The sequence below is a fragment of the Spinacia oleracea genome, chromosome 6, assembly GCF_020520425.1.
Source record: "Spinacia oleracea cultivar Varoflay chromosome 6, BTI_SOV_V1, whole genome shotgun sequence".
Classification (NCBI taxonomy): Eukaryota; Viridiplantae; Streptophyta; class Magnoliopsida; order Caryophyllales; family Amaranthaceae; genus Spinacia; species Spinacia oleracea.
Genome location: NC_079492.1, coordinates 82,131,240 through 82,140,867, shown reverse-complemented (window position 1 = coordinate 82,140,867; position 9,628 = coordinate 82,131,240). Strand labels below are relative to the sequence as shown.

General features: G+C 36.1%; 1 long non-coding RNA gene across 2 annotated transcripts; it reads left to right on the top strand.

Moving 5' to 3' along the window:
- The first annotated feature begins 7,548 nt into the window (after positions 1-7,548).
- LOC130463740 (uncharacterized) lies at positions 7,549-9,563 on the top strand. 2 transcript variants are annotated; one of them, XR_008923878.1, is made up of 3 exons: positions 7,549-7,823; positions 7,969-8,173; positions 8,948-9,563. It is a non-coding gene; the product is annotated as an uncharacterized lncRNA (long non-coding RNA). The 2 variants fall into 2 exon arrangements; XR_008923879.1 differs by having other exon boundaries at positions 7,960-8,173.
- Positions 9,564-9,628: the final 65 nt, after the last annotated feature.

Here is a 9,628-nt window from a genome sequence, read left to right as displayed (position 1 = left end):
TTGCCGGAAACGGAAATATGGATCGTATCGGAAATATAAATATTATCCAAGTCGTAGATGTTGCCGGAAACGGAAACATGGTACGTATCGGAAAATATTATCGGAAATGGAAATATTGCCGGAATCGGAAATATTGCCGGAAACGGAAATATTGTCAGAATCGGAAATATTATCGGAATCGGAAAATAATTCCGGAAACGGAAATATTAAATATTTGTTCGAAACGGAAATTAATTTTGGAATCGGAAATATTAAATATTGTTCGTATCGGAAATGAATTCCGGAATCAAGAAATTAATCGGAAGCGTATCGTACGAATTAGCATCGCACGAAGCCGGGCCATCGCCCAGCAAGCCATCGCGCCACAACGCACCAGCCAAGGCTGCACCAGGCCCACCGCAAGGCAGGCCCAGCGCGCGCCAAGGCTGCTGCAGCGTGTGGGCCTCGTGGCAATGGGCTGCGAGCTCACGGGCTGCGCGCGCGCGCATGGCGCCCCTCGTGGGCTGCTGTGCGTGCGTGTGTGTGTTTGTGTGCTATACGAATCCTAAAGCTATCAGGTTTCGACATATGATTAAATTCCTAATCCTAAAAGGATGAATTAATTAAATAAGAATTCTATTAGGATTCTAGTTTAATTAATTCGTATCCTAATAGGATTCCAGTTCCTTTTCCATACCTGTATAAATAGGTGCCTAGGGTCATAATTTATATACACAATTCAAGTATTCAAAGTGATTTTTGAAAGCAAAATTCAGTCATACAATTGCCTACAATAGCCGAAAATTCTAAGTACCTTAAGGGCGATCCTAGTTGGTCAAGCTTAAGGCGGATCCGGACGTGCTGTGGACTATCTACGGAGGGACGACATTTGGAGTCCTAAAGACTTGTTCTTGTTCGGTTCGGGCGCAGCTAGGGAAGGCACGCAACAAAGTGTATGCATCTAAACTATGCTAAATGATTATGTGTAAATAATATGCTTTCCTGGCTTTATGGTTTTTCCGCATGATTTATGATTTGTCATATGTATCATAACCTAACAGATACATGCATCAGTAAGGCATACAGGCTCATGGGAGTTGCCTCATATGGGACACGCTGGGCCTTAGCATCGGGAAAATGTCAACACGTGACACAGGGCTCGCTGCGCGCGAGGCTTCGATCGCTGCGTGAGGCAGTGCGCATTGCACGCGACTGCTCGCTGCCTTGCTCTCGCCCTTGCCCACTCGCCCATCGCTCACAGCACACGACACAAGGCAGGGCTGCTGCCTTGTGCTCGTGCACCATAGCCTTGCTCATTGCATTCGTACCGCATGGGCGACGAGCTCCCTTGCTCGTCGTCGCATGCCCGCACTATACAACACCCCTTAAGGGTAACACGTAGCGTCCATTGCTTTGTGCGTGCAAGTTATATGAACGAATCGCATAAAAATTAAAAAATTTATTTTCAAAATTAAGGACAACTTAATAAATCATATTATATTCATAATTTTGGGGCGAAAATCGAAAATTTATTAATTAATTGATTTCCGATTAACATGGATTCAAGTCTAGGTCATAAAAATTTAAAATTTAACACAAATTTATAATTTTTATGGTGGTTATTAATCATAGGTATCTAATTAAATTATTAACTAATTTTGAAAATCAAATTAATTCTAAATTATTCCAATTTTCAACAAATTAATCATAATTACAAATTAGATTGCATAATTAACAAGGCTAGGCATTCAAACTTGTTAAACATATACAGTAGGTCAATCAAAAATTCAAGATTTAACAACAAGAATCGCAAATATTTAATTTAACATCTTAAATTTACAAAATTTTGCGTTCGAAAAACTAAAACCTCCGAAAAGTCATTGTTAAGCTTCGAATTTGAGAATTCTGGATTCGGCCGAAAAAGGAAATGAAATGACTCATGTTAAAACTACAATCCACAGGAGGAGTGATATATCGTTGGGCAACAGTGGGCAAAAGGCCCATACCCACACAAGAAAAAGGAAATGAAATGAAATACCAAGTAGAAAAAGTAAGGAGTCCACTTAAATGAATCGTTAAAAATGATGCCATCCTATTCGACGCCTGTAATTATTTTTGTCGCCCACCTAAAATTGGTGAAAACCCAATTGTACCCTTATGGGTCATCCCCACCTTCCCACCCCTGTTTTCTCTCTCTCCTTCGTCCCTCCCTAAAATCTTTCTCGGCCAAAAAGCCACAACCTCCCTCAACTCCCTGTTCTTTCTTTCTCTTCGACCCACTTTCAGCCCTCCTGACCACCACCATCCTACGACCTCCATCTTCTCTTCGCTCTAATATGTCACCTTCATCTTTTCTCGGGATTTCGGCACTTAAGTCCCCCACTTTTGCGACGGATCTGTCGCCCCGCCTTCATCTTTTTCGGGGATTCCCGCACTTAATTCGCCCCACTTGTGCAACAAATCTTCCGCCCCGCCTTGATCTTCATCGGGAATGTCGCCTTCATCTTCATCGGGAATGTCGCCTTCATCATCAGTAGGAATCGGTGAGGATTTTTAAAAAACATTTTCCGATTCCATGTCCAATTCAACCCCATTCCAAGACTTTTTTTCAAAAAACAAATTAATAGTTTTTTTAAATCACGGAATCGGGTTCGTTTCCCGATTCTAATTCCTAGATGGAATCAGAAATCCGATCTAATTCCAGCCATTTAATTTTTTAAAAACAATTCTTCAAATCAGGATGAATACACGATAGTCCCTTCTACGCGTAATCGAACTAGAATTCCGATTCCACCAAAAACGCACGGAATCGGAATGAGATCTCACTTCCTGTCGCCTAGGAACAATTAGGATCCCATCGCGATTCCATTTTCTTAAAAAAGTTGAACCCCCAGTCGTCCATGGATAGATTGAGATTATGGAATTGTTTTTAATATTATTTGATTGTCTCCTCAACTGATAATTTTAGTGTAGATATCGGAATCGGATGTAAATTTTTTATTATATATATTTTCCTAAAATTCTTAATTTATTTTGGTGAAATATAACTCTTAATTTATTTTGGTGAATAACTTATCAAGTTAATTATTAATTTATTAATTTTAATGTAGAGGAGGATAACATCCATTCATATTAATGTTTTCAATTATTGATAAATGTTATTATTGCTATTTATTACTCCGTAAGAAATTTAATTAATAAAATAACAATAACTAATTAAAAAGATGTTCCGTCAAAAAAAGAAAGAGGTGGCGGAGTCGGAGCCACGACGACTATGGCTTTTGTGGCGGAGCTGCACCAACAGGAATGGAGGGGTGGGGGTGGGGGGGGGGGGTGAATGGAGTTAGAACATAGAAAAGGGGTAAAGGGTAGGTTGGTTGGTAGGAAGGACAAGGGTGTAATTTCCTATAGAAAAGGTGGGCAACATACGTAATAATGGGCGACGAATAGTAACCCGCTAAAAATGTGGTCTTGTATATTGTTATTGTTTCTCTAAACATTGTCAATATCGTATAAATTTAATCATTATTGCATTAAAATCTGTCATTGTAGCGAAAATACTTTTCAACATATTACGCGAAAATACCAATTTTACCTTGAATCTGTCGATTTTCTCCACCGTTAACCAGCAGTGCATCACTCCTTCACTCCACACTGAGAATATACTCCCCCCAAAGACCTGGGATAATTTAGTCACCCTTATATATTTATTATAGAAAATCTTTTAATTGAAACATGCACATTCCTAAGAAGATGGGAACTCCATGCTGGAGGTTGATCAAGTATAGTCACCTCTCGTGAGAACAATACATAAAATTGGGGTCCAAGATAAGTAACATCAAATAGACACATAATAATAATTTGAAGTTATCAAGATAAGTGGACCATTAAATTGTAAGATTATAAGATTTCACCAAAACCATTAATTGTTTAAAGTAGATTATTAATGTTTAAACACTAGCCAACTGCCAAAACCCTATTTGCCATTCTTGCCAACAACTTATAATTATGTCACCTTCATGCAGTGCCGTTACAAATTCAATTGATGATACAAAACAAATTAGAAAGTTGGTCTCTTTCAGCTAATTAATCTCTATTATTTTGTATCTAATCTTCACTAATCACTCCCTTTCTTCGCTTGTCTTGTAGTCTACCTAGTTTTAACTTTAAGTCTTCACTTATTGGAGTTTTTGTTGAATAATTCGTGATTAGGGATTAATTTGGAATTAGTATTACAATTGGTCAAAGTTATCTGACTGGTATCGAATTAATCTGCTAAATTTGTCCATATTTAACTCGAACCCACATGCATGACTTAAACAATTGTCGATCATCTGAATAACAACACCACAAAACTAACCTAAACAAAACCTTCGCTGAATAACCAGTTTTTGTTTTTTTTTTGATCCAATTAAAACAATTGGAATAAATTTATTTTACAAACTTTTAGATAAGACGGTCTTACAGAAAAGACCGCCTTGATGGCACTACTAATGATAGGTAATTGCTGATAAAATACTGACGTCAGCAGTATATATACCCATTTACCTTTCCTTTTACAAACCCTAATTCATTTATTCCCCTCCCCTCAACTCGGCCCCCTTTCTCTCTTTGAAACACTCTTTTCCTCTCTGTCCTCTCCAGACCTAATTCTGGAAGAAAATAATGGCGGTTGTCGGAGGCAAGAGAGAGAATCTCCGCCGCGATCAACGATAACGAATTGAACAATTTTAGCGTCGTCGTTGCCGAGGTTATGGTTGCGCGAGGAGTTCGTAGTTGCGTTAATGGTTGCCTGGTCACAGTGGTGGTTAAGGTAATTCTTCCACCTCTTTTCTTCATCCCACCTCCATTCTTCCTCGTGTATTTAGATTTTTGATTTTCGAAATCCTGGCATGGATTTTTGATCGATGTACGATTGATTTTTTCAATCGATTTAGGTTTTTGATTTTTTAGGCCTTGTCGCCGCTCTATTTGAGAAACAAATTGAAGGCATTTATTCCGTCGGTGAAGGCCAGATCTAGTTTATTTAGGTTTCAATAAAACTGTTTTGCTTTGCATTGATTTCAATTTTGTTTGATCTTTCAAATGTTAATCGAATATGTTTTGTGGTTTAATTTTGGTTTCGATTTTGTGTTTGGTTTAATTTGATTGTGTGGTTACGTATGCGTAGGCGAGGCTTCTTCGTTGGAGATGAGTGGAGGTCAAGGACGAGGAGGCGGAGTATTCGATGGCGGTGATAGTGGAGGTCTTCGCTGCCGCCGGTGAAGATTTGGGAGTAATTAGGTCAACTCTTCCGATAGAATCGCTGCAAACTGCAGATTTTAGTTGTTTTAGTTTTGTTTTAGTTTTAGTTCATAATTGTAATGTTTTAGTTACACTTTTTTTGTATTTTGTTAAGAATAATTATGTTTTAGTTTTAGTTATAATTCTGAAATAATGGTCTTCTTAGTGGAATTGCTGGACTGATTTTCTATGTTTTAGTTATGAATTTTTATATTTTAGTCACGATTTTTTTGGTATTAGTTAAGGTTTTTTGAGTTTTAGTTACATATGTTTGACTTTCCATTCAGGGCTTTAGTTATGATTTTCGAGTTTTAGTTATGATTTTACCAGTTTAAGCTACGATTTTCTTGGTTTTAGTTAAGATTTTTTGAGTTTTAGTTATGTATTTTTGAATTTAAGATAACGAATTTCAGAGTTTTAGTTAAGATACAAAATTTTAAGCATTGAAACCAATTAGTTAAGCAATTTGATCAATTAGTTAAAAAATGAAACTAATAAGCTAAGCTTCGGAACCAATTAGTTAAACAATGTAATAAATTAGCTAAGTAATGTAACATATTAGTTAAACCATGCAACTAATTAGTGAAGCAATGAAACCAATTAGTGAAGCAGTAGATTTAATTAAGTTAACCACTGGAACTAATTAGTTAAGTTTGAGATTCAATTAGTTAAGCAACGAAACTAATTAGTTATGCAACGAAACCAATTAGTTAAGCAATGAACCAATTAGTTAAGCAATGAAACCAATTAGTTAATCAATGAAATCAATTAGTTAATCAATGAAATCAATTAGTTAAGCATTGCAACTTTAGTTAAGATTTTATGAGTTTTAGTTAATAATAAGTTTGTTTAAAATTAATAACTATTCGACTCATAAGTTTAACTAATTGTTTTTATACCTTAACTATTTTGTTATTCAATAACTTATGATTTTATTACTTTTAGTTATGTTTTACACTAGTTTAGTTTGTACCCAAAAAAAATTCAAAATTTTAATTTAAAAAAAAAAATTCGGGAAAAAAAATTTTAATCGGGGAAAAAAATTTATGCCTGAAATCCAATTAGTTAAGCATGAAATCCAATTACTTAAGCTTGAAGTCCAATTAGTTAAGCCTAAAGTCCAATTAGTTAAGCTTGTAAAAAAAATTTCAAAAAAAAAATTTCAAAAAAAATATTTCAAAAAAAATAAATAAATTACATGCTGACGACAGCACATGCGCCAACGGGGCTGTCAGCAAGACTGCCAACAAGGCGGTCTCACACAAAAGTTTCTCAATTTATTTTGATGTCGCGATGAACCAACTTAAATGAACAATTATTGTGTCGTGTCAATCTATTGATCTGAAAGATGATTTCGCGTTACCTCGGTACATTAGATATCATGTGGTCACTAGAGTCGTTTCTGACATGATATGCGGCCCCTACAAATTTAACTTAAAAAAATATGCTTGTAACTCGAGTTAAGCACAATTATAAGGACTACCCTTTATGTTTTTTCACCGTTTGGAACGTATAGCTTTTGTTTCACCGTTTATGACCTACTATTCACTTTCCTGCCAAAATTAACCTAAGTAAAAAAATTGGTAATTCCAATTGGTTAAAGGTTAGTCACTTGGGTTAAATACACGTGGCAGCAATCAGTTTTGTTGTGCGTAAAATGATGTAAGCTATCAACCAATGATAGCTTTTACAATTAATTACCCGATCTTAAATTAATTCTCCTTCCCCATCTTAGCTTCTCTATTGATCTGATCATCTCTTTCCTTCCAGAATCACGACCCAATTCATATACAGAGTACTATCAATTACACCCAAGAAAATGTTGAAATTCATTTTGGGCCATTTGATTTCGGGGAATTTTTATTGGGATTTGGGCCGTTTTCTCTTGATTTTCAATGGAAATTTTATCAAATTAAATCTCAAATGTAAAATTCTCTCAAATTATGTGTTGATTTCGTCGTTATTGTTGTTGTTGTTATTGTTGATTATTATTTCTGCTTAGTTTGATTGATATTGTTATTGTGAAATTTTGTGATTATATTATACCTATCTTTGTGTTTAACGCTCGTAAATTAGTATTTTGGATTTTATAAATCCTAATTAGTTAAAGATAAGTATTTTCAAAGTACAAACTTTTAAAAAAGTCAGTATTTCCTGTCAGACCGCCTTGTTGGCATCCAAGTTGCCACGCGGATTGCTGACGTACACATGACATCAGAATTCTTTTTCGAATATATATATACGTATTTATCAATTTTATTTCATTTTCTAACCCTAAATTGTTTCTCTCTCCTAAAAAAAACCTCTGTGTTTCTCTAGCTCTCCTAAAACCCCTCTACATTTCGCTCTCCTTGAAATCGTCGCCAGTAGGCGGTGGAGAAAGGTGGCTCCCTCTCGATCCTCAAATTTCCAAGGTCATGGCGAACAGTGGTGGCGAACCCGAACTCGCCGCCTGCGAGCAAGGCTCGATCTCTTTCTCTCCCCTCTTGATACTCTCCGCCTTCCTCGCCTCAAGCCGCTTGCGATGACGACGAAAAGATCTAGAATGAATCGGCAACGAGGTAATTCTTCCATCTCTCTCCTCCACTGTCCTTCATCTTTTGGTTTTAGGTTTTATAATTTTATCTTTTTGTTTAGTGTTGTTGATTTTAGAAATTAGGTTTTTGAATTTTTTGATTTTCTTTGTTACTTTTGGAGATCTCATAGGAGATGGCTGTGAGGCACTACTTTCGCCGTCGATGATGTAGCAAAAAGGCAGGATTATGGTGGCGCCGAGTATGGTGGTGCCGAGTATGGTGGTTGTGTGCGGTGCTGTTGGTGCAGAAACATTGCAACACCTCTGGTTCAAGGAGATTGTCCAGTGAGGCGTTCCTCGCTTATTGGACCGAGGAGGACGAGGCGCTAATTGCTGGTTCGTTAGCCTTTATGTGTTGTTTGAAACTGTTGATAACGTATGCTCACGTGGTTTTATTAATTTTGGTTTCAAATTTGTATTGTGATTTTGATGGTGTGTATTGTATTTGATGATTAGCGTTGAGTCCTTTCGAATGTTGCAGTGTTTGCTTGATTCTGGTTGCAAGTGATTGTACAAAATTCATTTGGCTTATTGTTAGTGCTATTGTAAAATAAACATGCTAGTTATGATAAAGTTTGTTTTAGTTAGAATTAAATTTGGTTTAGTTATGATAAAGTCCTTATAGTTAAATCCTTTTTATTTAATTTTGCGATTCCTTGCACTTAATTTAATTTTTTTGCGATTCAAGTTGTGATTTGAGGCTCTTTAGTTAAACTTTTGTTGCATTTAGTTATGAAATATGATGCGTTAATTATATTTTCTTCATTTATGTCAATTATTGACAGTAGTGATTTTAGTTTCCAATTGATTTGACTGTCTATAAAAATGGTTTATCTGTTATTAGGAGTGATAAAATTTAGCTCGTTCGGCTATACAGTCTAATGAAAGGTGCTTGTTCTTTTATGATTTAGTTCTAGCCAAAGCAGGTTTAGATAAGATGCTTGTCTGCTTTATCTACTCAACTACTTTCTGTTGTTTGTGTTCTAGTTGTCTGCAGTTGCCTCTGTATAATTCATTGATGGTCTGCTAGGTCTGATGTAGCATGGTTCAGTTGGAAGAAATGCAAATACAGGGGGTAGAACTTATGTGTTTGATCGCTGATGTATGCAGGCTGTTGAAACTATTTGATCTTCTGGAGGATATGGCAGATAATTACGTTCTCATCTTCACTGGCAGCTGTTTTCTGGCCTGGGTATGGAGCATACACAGCATCCAGGCTAGCAGTTGAGGCAATGACCAAGATTTTGGCCAAGGAACTCAAGGGGACTGGCATTACAGCTCACTGTGTTGCACCAGGTCCCATTGCAACTGAGTTGTTCTTTGCTGGTGCCACAGAAGAGCATATCCAAGGAGCAATCAGTGTTTCACCAATGATGTTGCACCTCTGGTAGGATTCTTGGCCAGAGACAGTGGTGAGTGGATTAATGGGCAGATCATTCGAGCCAATGTTGGATTTGTTTTTTCTCGATTATTGTTTTAATTATATATTTGTTGTAATTAGTTAAGAAAACAATCGTTTTAGTTATTCATTGTTTTAGGTTAGTAGTATTTCATTTTAGTTATTCATTGTTTTAGTTAAGGTTTTTAGTTATGAATTGTATTGTTTTAGTTATATTTTAGTTATATTTAGTTAAAAATTAAATGGTTTAGTTATATTTTTCTCGATTATTCTTTTAGTTATATATTTATTGTATTTAGTTAAGAAATAAATCATTTTAGTTTAGAAGTATTGTGCTTGAGCACTTGCACATATGCGGATAGATGAGTAAATTTGTTTTATGCAATGTCAAG